The sequence below is a fragment of the Mobula birostris genome, chromosome 5 (assembly GCF_030028105.1).
Source record: "Mobula birostris isolate sMobBir1 chromosome 5, sMobBir1.hap1, whole genome shotgun sequence".
Lineage (NCBI taxonomy): Eukaryota > Metazoa > Chordata > Chondrichthyes > Myliobatiformes > Myliobatidae > Mobula > Mobula birostris.
In genome coordinates, this window is record NC_092374.1 from 82,609,676 (window position 1) to 82,619,209 (window position 9,534).

Here is a 9,534-nt window from a genome sequence, read left to right on the forward strand (position 1 = left end):
AGTAAAAATTGGGAAGCTGATAGGTGAAAGAGAAAGGATTGGAGAAGGGGGAATCTGATAGGAGAGGGAGGAGCACCAGAGGGAGATGATGCACAGGTAAGGGATGAGGTGAGAGAGGGAAATGTGAATGGGAATGATTGCGGTGGGAGGACAATTACCAAAAGTTCGAGGAAATCAATGTTAATGCTATCAGGTTGGAGGCTACCCAGACAATATAAGGTGTTGCTCCTCCACCCTGAGTGTGGCCTCATTGCCGCAGTAGAGAAGGACGTGGACTGACATGTCAGAACGGGAATGGAAAGTGGGAGCCACTGGGAGATCCTGCATTTTCTGATGGATAGAGCGTAGGAGCTTGGCAAAACCATCTCCCAATCTACTTCGGGTCTCACCCATATACAGGAGGCCACACCGGGAGCACCGGATTCAGTAGATGACCCCAAACAGACTCCTCACCTGGAAGGACTGTTTGGGGCCCTGGATGGTAGTGAGGGAGGAGGTGTAGGGGCAGGTGTGGCACTTGTTCCCCTTGCAAGGATAAGCACCAGGAAGGAGATCCGTGGGGAGGGATGAGTGGACAAAGGAGTCACATAGGTGTGATCCCTGTGGAAAGCAGAAAGTGGGGGGAGGGGGGGAGGTGTTTGGTGATGGGATCCCATTGGAGATGGTGGAAGTTACAGAGAATTATGTGCTAGACATGAAGGCTACTGGGGTGGTAGGTGAGGACAAGAGGAACCCTATCCCTAGTGGGGTGGTGGAAGGATGGGGTGAGGGCTGACGTGCACAATGTGGGAGAGATGTGGGTGAGGGCAGCATTGATGGTGGAGGAAGGATGGCCCCTTTCTTTGAACAAGTGCTACACCTGCCCTTACACCTCCTCCCTCACTACCATTCAGGGCCCCAAACAATCCTTCCAGGCGAGGTGAGACTTCACCAGTGAGATTGTTGGGATCATATACTGTGTCCGGTTCTCCTGGTGTGGCCCCCTGCATATCGGTGAGATCCGACATAGACTGGTAGAGCAATTCACCAGGCACTTAGTTCTGTCCACCAGAAAGTGTAGGATCTCCCAGTGGCCACCCCTTCAATTCTACTACCCATTCCCATTCTGACACGTCAGTCCACGGCCTCCTCTACTGCCGCAGTGAGGCCACACTCAGGTTGGAGGAGCAAAACCTTATATTCTCTCTGGGTAGCCTCCAACCTGATGGCATGAACATTGATTTCTCAAACTTCTAGTAATGGCCCCAATTCTTCTTCACCATTCCCCATTTCTGACTCCCTCTCTCACTTTATCTCCTTACCTGTCCATCACCTCCCCTGGTGCTCCTCCTCTTTCCCTCATTTCCATGGTCTTCTGTCCTCTCCTCCCAGATTCCCCCTCCACCAGCCTTTTATCACTTTCACCAATCAACTTCCCAGCTCTTTACTTCACTCCTCCCCCTCTGCCAGTTTCACCTATCTCCTACCACCTTGAACTTCTTCCTCCCTCCCCTCACCTTCTTGCTCTGACTCCTCACCTTTTTTCCAGTCCTGATGAAGCGCGTCTTGGCCCAAAACATCAACTGTTCGCTTTTTTCCACAGATGCTGCCTGGCCTGCTGAGTTCCTCCAGCATTCTGTCTGTCTGTCTGTCTGTCTGGGATTTCCAGCATCTGCAGATTTTCTCTTGTTTGGGCTACTCAGAGCCACAGGTGACCAAAGGTGAGTGAGCTTCCCCAGAATGGGCATGACAAGCCCCCTTACCAGAGGTGCTACCCCTCCCTGGGCACCCCATACACCATATTATTCCAGTACATAAGACAATGATAAACCAGTTATCAGTATTAAGGCAGGAAGCAGAGGCTGGGAAGGGGTGGGGGCTGTGTGAGAGGCTTAGAAAGGCAAATGCAAACCTTGAGGTCTTCATTGATGGAGATTATAGCAGGTGAATGCTATCAAGAGACGTTTACATCGAAATGAGGAGAAGCAAAGGATTTGAAAGCAAAGATAAATATTTAAAACCAGGAGTTTAAAGCAGGTTAGAATCCAACAGTCAAACAAGATAGCTTGTTAGTAAACAGGCTGCAGAGTTTTCAGTGGCTCATTTATATAAGGAAACCATCAAGAATCTCTGGGTAACTTGAGACAGCACCATCTGGCAGGATCATTGGGCAGACAGTCAGAATATTCCTTCCGTCGATAGCCTGGGCCGTAGCAGTTAGTGCTGCTGCCCCTCTACTCTAATAACCCAAGTTCAATCCCGACTTCTGGCATTGTGTCTGTGTCTTTCCTCCCTGTGACCATGTGAGCTTTCCCTGGGTGCCTGGGTTTCCTCCAACGTCCCTATAATATTCTGTTTGTTTGTCAATGACCCTTTAGCACTTTTTTAGATATGAACAAACATTAGTGAGAGGGATTGATAGTGAGGGGCGTGAGACAAAGGAATCAGAACCAGGTTTAATAGCATTGGCGTATGTTGTAAAAATTGTTATCTTTATGGCAGCAGTACAATGTAATACATGATAAATAAATATAGAGGAAAAAAATGACTGTGTTACATTATATATATATAATACACTATATCTTGCTCCTGTGTGCCCTTTTGTCACCATCTGAAATGCTGCCAACAATGGATGTATCATCAGCGAATTTATAGATGGTATGTGAGCTATGCCTAGCCACACAGTCATGGGTGTAGAGACAGTAGAGCAGTGGGCTAAGCACACATCCCTGTGGAGCGCAAGTGTTAATTGTCGGCGAGGTGGAGATGTTACTTCCAACCCATACAGATTGCGGTCTTCAGGTTAGGAAGTCAAGGATCCAGTTGCAGAGGGAGGTACAGAGGTCTAGGAATAAAAGGAAAGAAAGTGATAAAATATGGCACTTCTGAAAAATCTATCACTTTTATAGATAAGAAAAAGAAAATTCCTTAGATAGTGATAAATTAGTTACTAGGCTAATTAAAACAATTACATCACATGGGTAATGCACTAATACTTAGCCGATGAAAAATGAGAAGGGTGATAAACCGTTCGTTTAGCTGCTGTACTGCTTTCTGCCAGTGAGTGTGAAAAATACATGAGTTTGTTAAAAAGTACAAATCTTATTTAAAAGGTATTATTCAAACAATAGTTTCCAACAGCACAGGAAGTAACAACTTTTTGAATTAGAGTCCAAGAGTCAAACAGTACAGAAACTGGAAATCCAATTCCAGGGAAGTCTCGAGGGTGCCCGGCCATCGGACCTTTGTGGTGAATGCAACGTGTTTATCTCGCAGACTCCTTCCCAGCAATCTGGCTGAAAATGGTGCTGTGACACTCACAAAATGCTGGAGGAGCTCAGTCAGGCAGTTTCATTGGAGGGGAATAAACAGCCGATGTTTCAGGCCAAGACCCTTCAACTGGATTCAAAATGTTGCAGGTTCTCATGGATGACAGTCTTCCCTAAGACCGTAAGAGCAGAATTAGGCCATTCAACCCATCAAGTGTGCTCTGCCATTCCATCATGGTTGCTTTATTATTCTTCTTAACCCCATTCTCCTGCCTTCTCCCTGTAACCTATGATGCCCTGACTAATCAAGAACCTATCACACTCTGCATTAAATAAATCCAGTGATTTGGCCTCCACAGCCATCATTTACCACCCTCTAGCTAAAGAAATTCCTCCTAGTCTAGAGGCTGTGCCCTCTAGTCTTAGATTCCCCTATCACAGGAAACATCCTCTCCACATCCACTCTATCTAGGCCTTTCAATATTCGATAGGTTTCAATGAGATCCAAACCCCATTCTTTTAAACTTGGGGGCGGGGGGAGAGGGGTTCCCAACCATTTTATGCCATGGACCAATACCACTGAGCAAGGGATCCACGGACCCCTCGTTGGGAACCCATGTTCTAAGCTACAGCAAGTACAGCTCCAGAGCCATCAAACAATCCTCGTATGTTAACTCTTCATTCCTGAGATTATTTTGGTGAACCTCCTCTGGACCTTCTCCAATGCCAACTCATCCTCTCTTTGATAAGCTGTCCAAAACTCCTCACAATACTCACAATAATAGTTGCCTTGCTGAAGACTGTAAGATTGTTAAATGACACTAAATAAACCCCTTTGTTGTCATTAAGATCTCCTAAGCAAGTATTTGTTAACCCAGAGAAAAGCTGTAGCTCCACGTTTTTTTTAAAAGATCAGTCCATTGTATCTCATCCCTCAGCCTCCCTTAGTGATCAGAAGCAGGTTTACTATCATTGGCATATGTCATGAAGTTTGCTAACTTAGCAGCAGCAGTACAAGGCAATACATAATAGTATAGAAAACAAATGAATTACACTAAGTATATACATATATATTAGAATCAGCATCAGGTTTATTATCACCAGCATGTGTGTGGAATTTGTCAACTTAGCAGCAGCAGTTCAATGCAATATATAATATAGAAGAAAAAATAAATATATGACAGTATATGTATATTGGAGATTAAAAATCATGCCAAAACAGAAATAATATATTTTTAAAAAGTGAGGTAGTGTCCATGGATTCAATATCCATTTAGGAATTGGATCGCAGAGGGGAAGAAGCTGTTCCCAAGTCGCTGAGTGTGTGCCTTCAGACTTCTGTACCTCCTACTTGATGGTAACAGTGAGAAAAGGGCATGTCCTGGGTGTTGGGGGTCCTTAATAATGGATGCTGCCTTTCTGAGACACCATTCCTTGAAGATGTTCTGGGTACTTTGTAGCCTAGTACCCAAGATGGAGCCGACTAACTTTATGACCCTCTACAGCTTCTTTCGGCCCTGTGCAGTAGCTCCCCCAGCCCCCATACCAGACAGTGATGCAGCCTGTCAGAATGCTCTCCACAGTACATCTATAGAAGTTTTTGAGTGTTTCTGTTGATGTACCAAATTCCTTCAAACTCCTTATGAAGTAAATATAATTGCTGTCTTGCCTTCTTTATTGCTGCATCGATATGTTGGGACCAGGTTAGGTTCTCAGAGCTATTAACACTCAGGAATTTGAAACTGCTCACTCTCTCCAATTCTGATCCCTCTGAGGATTGGTTTGTGTTCCCTTGTCTTACCCTTTCTGAAGTCCACAATCAGCTCTTTGCTCTTACTGACACGGAATGCAAAGTTGTTGCTGTATCTCTTGCTCCTGTACGGCCTCTCATCACCACCTAAAATTCTGCAAACAATAGCTGTAGAATCAGCAAATTTATAGATGGCATCTGAGCTGTGCCTAACCAGAGTCATGGGTATAGAGAGAGTAGAGCAGTGGGCTAAGCTCACATGCCTATAGTGCACCAGTGTTGATCGTCAGCGAGGTGGAGATGTTGTTTCTGATCTGCACTGATTGTGGTCTTCCAGTTTGTTTGGTAAGTTAAATGGTCATTGTAAATCGTCCCATGATTGGGCTGGGATTTCAAATTGGGAGTTGCTGGGTGGCATGGCTCGAAGGGCTTTAAAGGCCTATTCTGCACAGTATCTCAATCAATAATTAAAAATACACAAGGTAGTGATTACACTGGAAATACAAGAGATTGCAGGTGCTGAAATCCGCAGCAACAGAGAAAAAGCCTAAGGGGGGGGGGTGTGTGCGTGTGTGTGCGTGCGTGTGGTGGCGCAAGCGGGAAGGGAAATTGACAATTGAAGTTTTGGGTTAAGGCTGCAGAGGTGCAAAGGGCTGTTGACCGAGCCTGCTCCAACACAGAGCCCTGCTATCGAGAATATCTTCAAAAGACGGTGCCCCAAGAAGGCAACATCCATCACTAAGGGCCTTAACCATCCAAGACACTCCCTCTTCCCACTGCTACCTGCCATGAGCCCCGCAGGCCTGCACTGCAAGCCGTAGAACATTTGGTTCCGAGGTTTCTTTCTCTTACTGCGCGTTATGTGACTAGTATTCAGGGCAGCAATGAAAGTCCTCCATCTCTATCTGACCATACTGTCACACTCAGATTTAGAATTATTCTTCATTGCTGTTTCCGTAACAGTTTAGTTTTACCTGTCAGGGTTGTTGGCCCCGAGCTGAACCCCTGAACCTGGAGGAATGGTAGACCACTCTTAGACTGACCTCTACCCTTTCACCTGTTTGGCATGGGTGACCCTACCAGGAGCCAAAACTTAAAGCCGTGACTCCAACCAACATAGCTCTCTAGGTCATTGACGGACGCAAGCCTTCAAAGTCTATGGCAAGGTAGTGGTCCTCTTGGAGGTCCAAGGTATCTCTAGCACCCGTATTTGTTAATTGTTGTCTTATCTACGTTCATTAAGCCCCTATGATTTCTGTTTAATGCTGTCAAGTTTATTTTGCCTACTGATTAGTACTGATTAAGGGTTCCGTGTTCTGAGAATGGTTCATCTCACGGTATCGCTCAGTCAAGCAACTGATGTTCTGCAGAAATTCCTATGTACAGACTTCTGTTTCTGTCTCTGCATGGGATTCTGTTGTTCCTCCAAACTTGGGTTCAGTCATTGCCAGCACACCATGATAACTATCATCAGGGAGGAGATACAGGAGGCTGAGGACCCACACTCAGAGTTTTCAGAACAGCTTCCTCCCCTCTGTCATCAGATTTCTGACATGACCATAAATCCATGGAACTACCTTGTTGTTCATCTTTTGCACTATTCTATAACTTGAAGTAGTTTTGTCTTGCACTGTACTACTGCCACAAAACAACAAATTCCATGATATACGTCAGTGATAATAAACCATATTCAATTCTGATCAGGGTTACTACCAATGCTGTGGAATTTATTATTTTGTGTCAGTGGCACAGTACAGACATAAAATTATTCAATAGTTCAATGGTTCCACTCAATATTGGAGAACGTATACGTTATACAACCTGAGATTCTTACTCTTCACAGACATCCATGAAATAGAAGGAAAAGCCCAAAGAATGGATGACAAAAAAGTGTCAGAACCCCAAAATTTTAAGTTAGAATAACTAAGAAGCGCAAAAGACTAATATTAAGGTACAGTTGATGGGCGCGTGGACTGTTCAGAAATTTGATGACGGAAGGGAAGAAGCTGCTTTTAAATTGTTGTGTGGCTCATCAGGCTCCTGTACCTCCTCCCTGACGGTAGTAATGAGAAGAGGGCATTTTTCACTCAAACAGTATATGACGTGGTGGTGTGACGTATGCCATTCACGTACTTTTATATATAATCAGTAATGAATTATGTAAACAGCAAAGAATGCTTAAAAACCTATTTATTTACAATATTACTCAAATATTACTAAAATATTAAATACACAACAATATAAGCACTATATAAGCTACTGGAAGAATTCAGTGGGTCAATCAACATCTGTGGGAATAAAATGGACAGTTCATATTTCGGGTTGAGACCCTTTATCTGGAAAGGAAGAACAGAGATGGCAGGGTAGAGGTGGTAGTAATGGTAGAGATAATAGCAAAGGTAGTAATCAGGTCATGAAGGTCTGATTCTGATATGGATTGAAAGAATGGGGGGGGGGAATGAGTTCCTCCAGCAGTTTTAATTTATGCTGTCACTCCCCCCCCCCACCGCTCTTTATCATCATTATCACTATATATGACATGAACAATCATGGTCTTCTGGTCATGATTATTCTTGGCCAATTTTTCTACAGAAGTGGTTTGCTATTGCCTTCTGGGCAGTGTCTTTACAAGATGAGTGACCCCAGCCATTATCAATACTCTTCAGAGATTGTCTGCCTGGCGTCAGTGGTCACATAACCAGCACTTGTGATCTGTGTCGGCTGCTCATATGACCATCCACCACCTGCTCCCATGGCTTCATGTGACCCTGATCGGGTGGGGGGTGGGGTGCGGTAAGCAGGTGCTACATTTTGCCCGAGGGTGACCTAGCAGAGGGAAGGAGTGCCTTACACCTCCTTTGGTAGATATGTATCTCCACACTGACACTTCCTTATATAGATAGAAAAAGATATTTTGCCACTCTTTTACAAACTAGGTCAATCATACAACACACAAGAAGGCTGTGGAATTTACACCTTCTCTCAACATGACTGCTCTAGTTTCTCATCGCCACCAAAATCCCAAACACTCATGGGTTGGGAAGTTAATTGGCCATTGTAAATTTATCCATTCATTCAAACTGTCCATTTCATTCCCACAGATGCTGCCTGACCCATTGAACTCTTCCGGCATTTGTATTGTACTGATTGTTGTGTATTTGATATTTCATCAATATTTCAGTAATATTGTAAATAAATTGTTTGATTAAGCATTCTTTGTTGTTTACATCATCCATTCAGGGTTATGTAAAAGTAAGTGAATGGCACACATCATCACGCCACCACATCATACATGTGCCCGCCCAACTAAAGTAACACTAAACGTACAAGAGTTATCCCCAGCTGCTGTGATTTATTTTCAATTACTTTCTGGAGTTAGAAGAGAGAACTGTGGTGATGAGGAAGTTTAAAATCGAACCAGAGGTGACTACCTACCTAGCAAGATGTTTGAGTTAAACAAAGTAGCACAATATAATTTCTTTGGAAGGGGAGAGAGATACGTTTGAGTTTTTTTTAAAAAAGTGCAGCATATGTTTCTTCAGAAGGGGAGAAAGATGTCTGAGATTAAAAAATGGCAGAAATGGGCGAAATTCATGGGTTCATTGACAGTGAGTACTGGGTGAAATTAATAATAAATTAATAAATATAAAAGCAGAAATGGCTGGGTGCATCAGAAAGATAGAAGCATTGAATTGCACAACAGGTAACTGGCTGATGTACACTGAAGAAATTGAAATAGCCAATGAAAAGCCAGTGCCAGTATTACTAGTGTAATAGGTGGAAGAGCATACAGTTTGCTTAGAAATTTGACCTTCCACCAAACCAACCAAAAAGAGCTTTGCTGATATTGTGAAAATAATACAGGAACATTTAGAACCAAAACCATCATAGAACATTTTAGGTTTCATAAGTGTAATGAAACGGAAGGGAAGTCTATTTCAGTGTACACAGCTGAATTGAAGAAATTGTCTGAGCATTGTCAGTTCAGTGATGGGCTTAATGGTGCACTAAGAGATCATTTAATTTTGTGGAATCTTACAGGAAAGCATTCAAAAATGGCTCCTAACCAAAGCATAACCCACAGAGCAACTGAAATTGCTGTATCAATGGAAACAGCCACCAGAGACACAATTGAGTTGCAGTCAGGAATGAAAGGGAGCATGAACAAGATTGTAGCATCTAAATAGAAACGGGCCTGGCTGTACAAATCATGTTACCATTGTGGCAGGGGCTCACATACCAATGCAGGTTTAAAGACGAAACTTGCAGAGCATGCAACAGAGTACATATGACACATACAAATGGCATGCCAGCGGACAAAAATAAATGGACGGCACTGGGAAGAGAAAAAGATAAAAAGTCAAGTTGCAGTTTCAAAAAGACCACTAATCTGCGTGCTGTTGATGAAAAATCTGATAATGATGAGACAGGATTGGGTAGCCTTGAGATTTACAGAGTGAAAACGGACAGGAGACAAGGAATAAGGCTTACACTGGAAGTGAACGGCAAATTAATCAAAATGGAACTGGACACTGG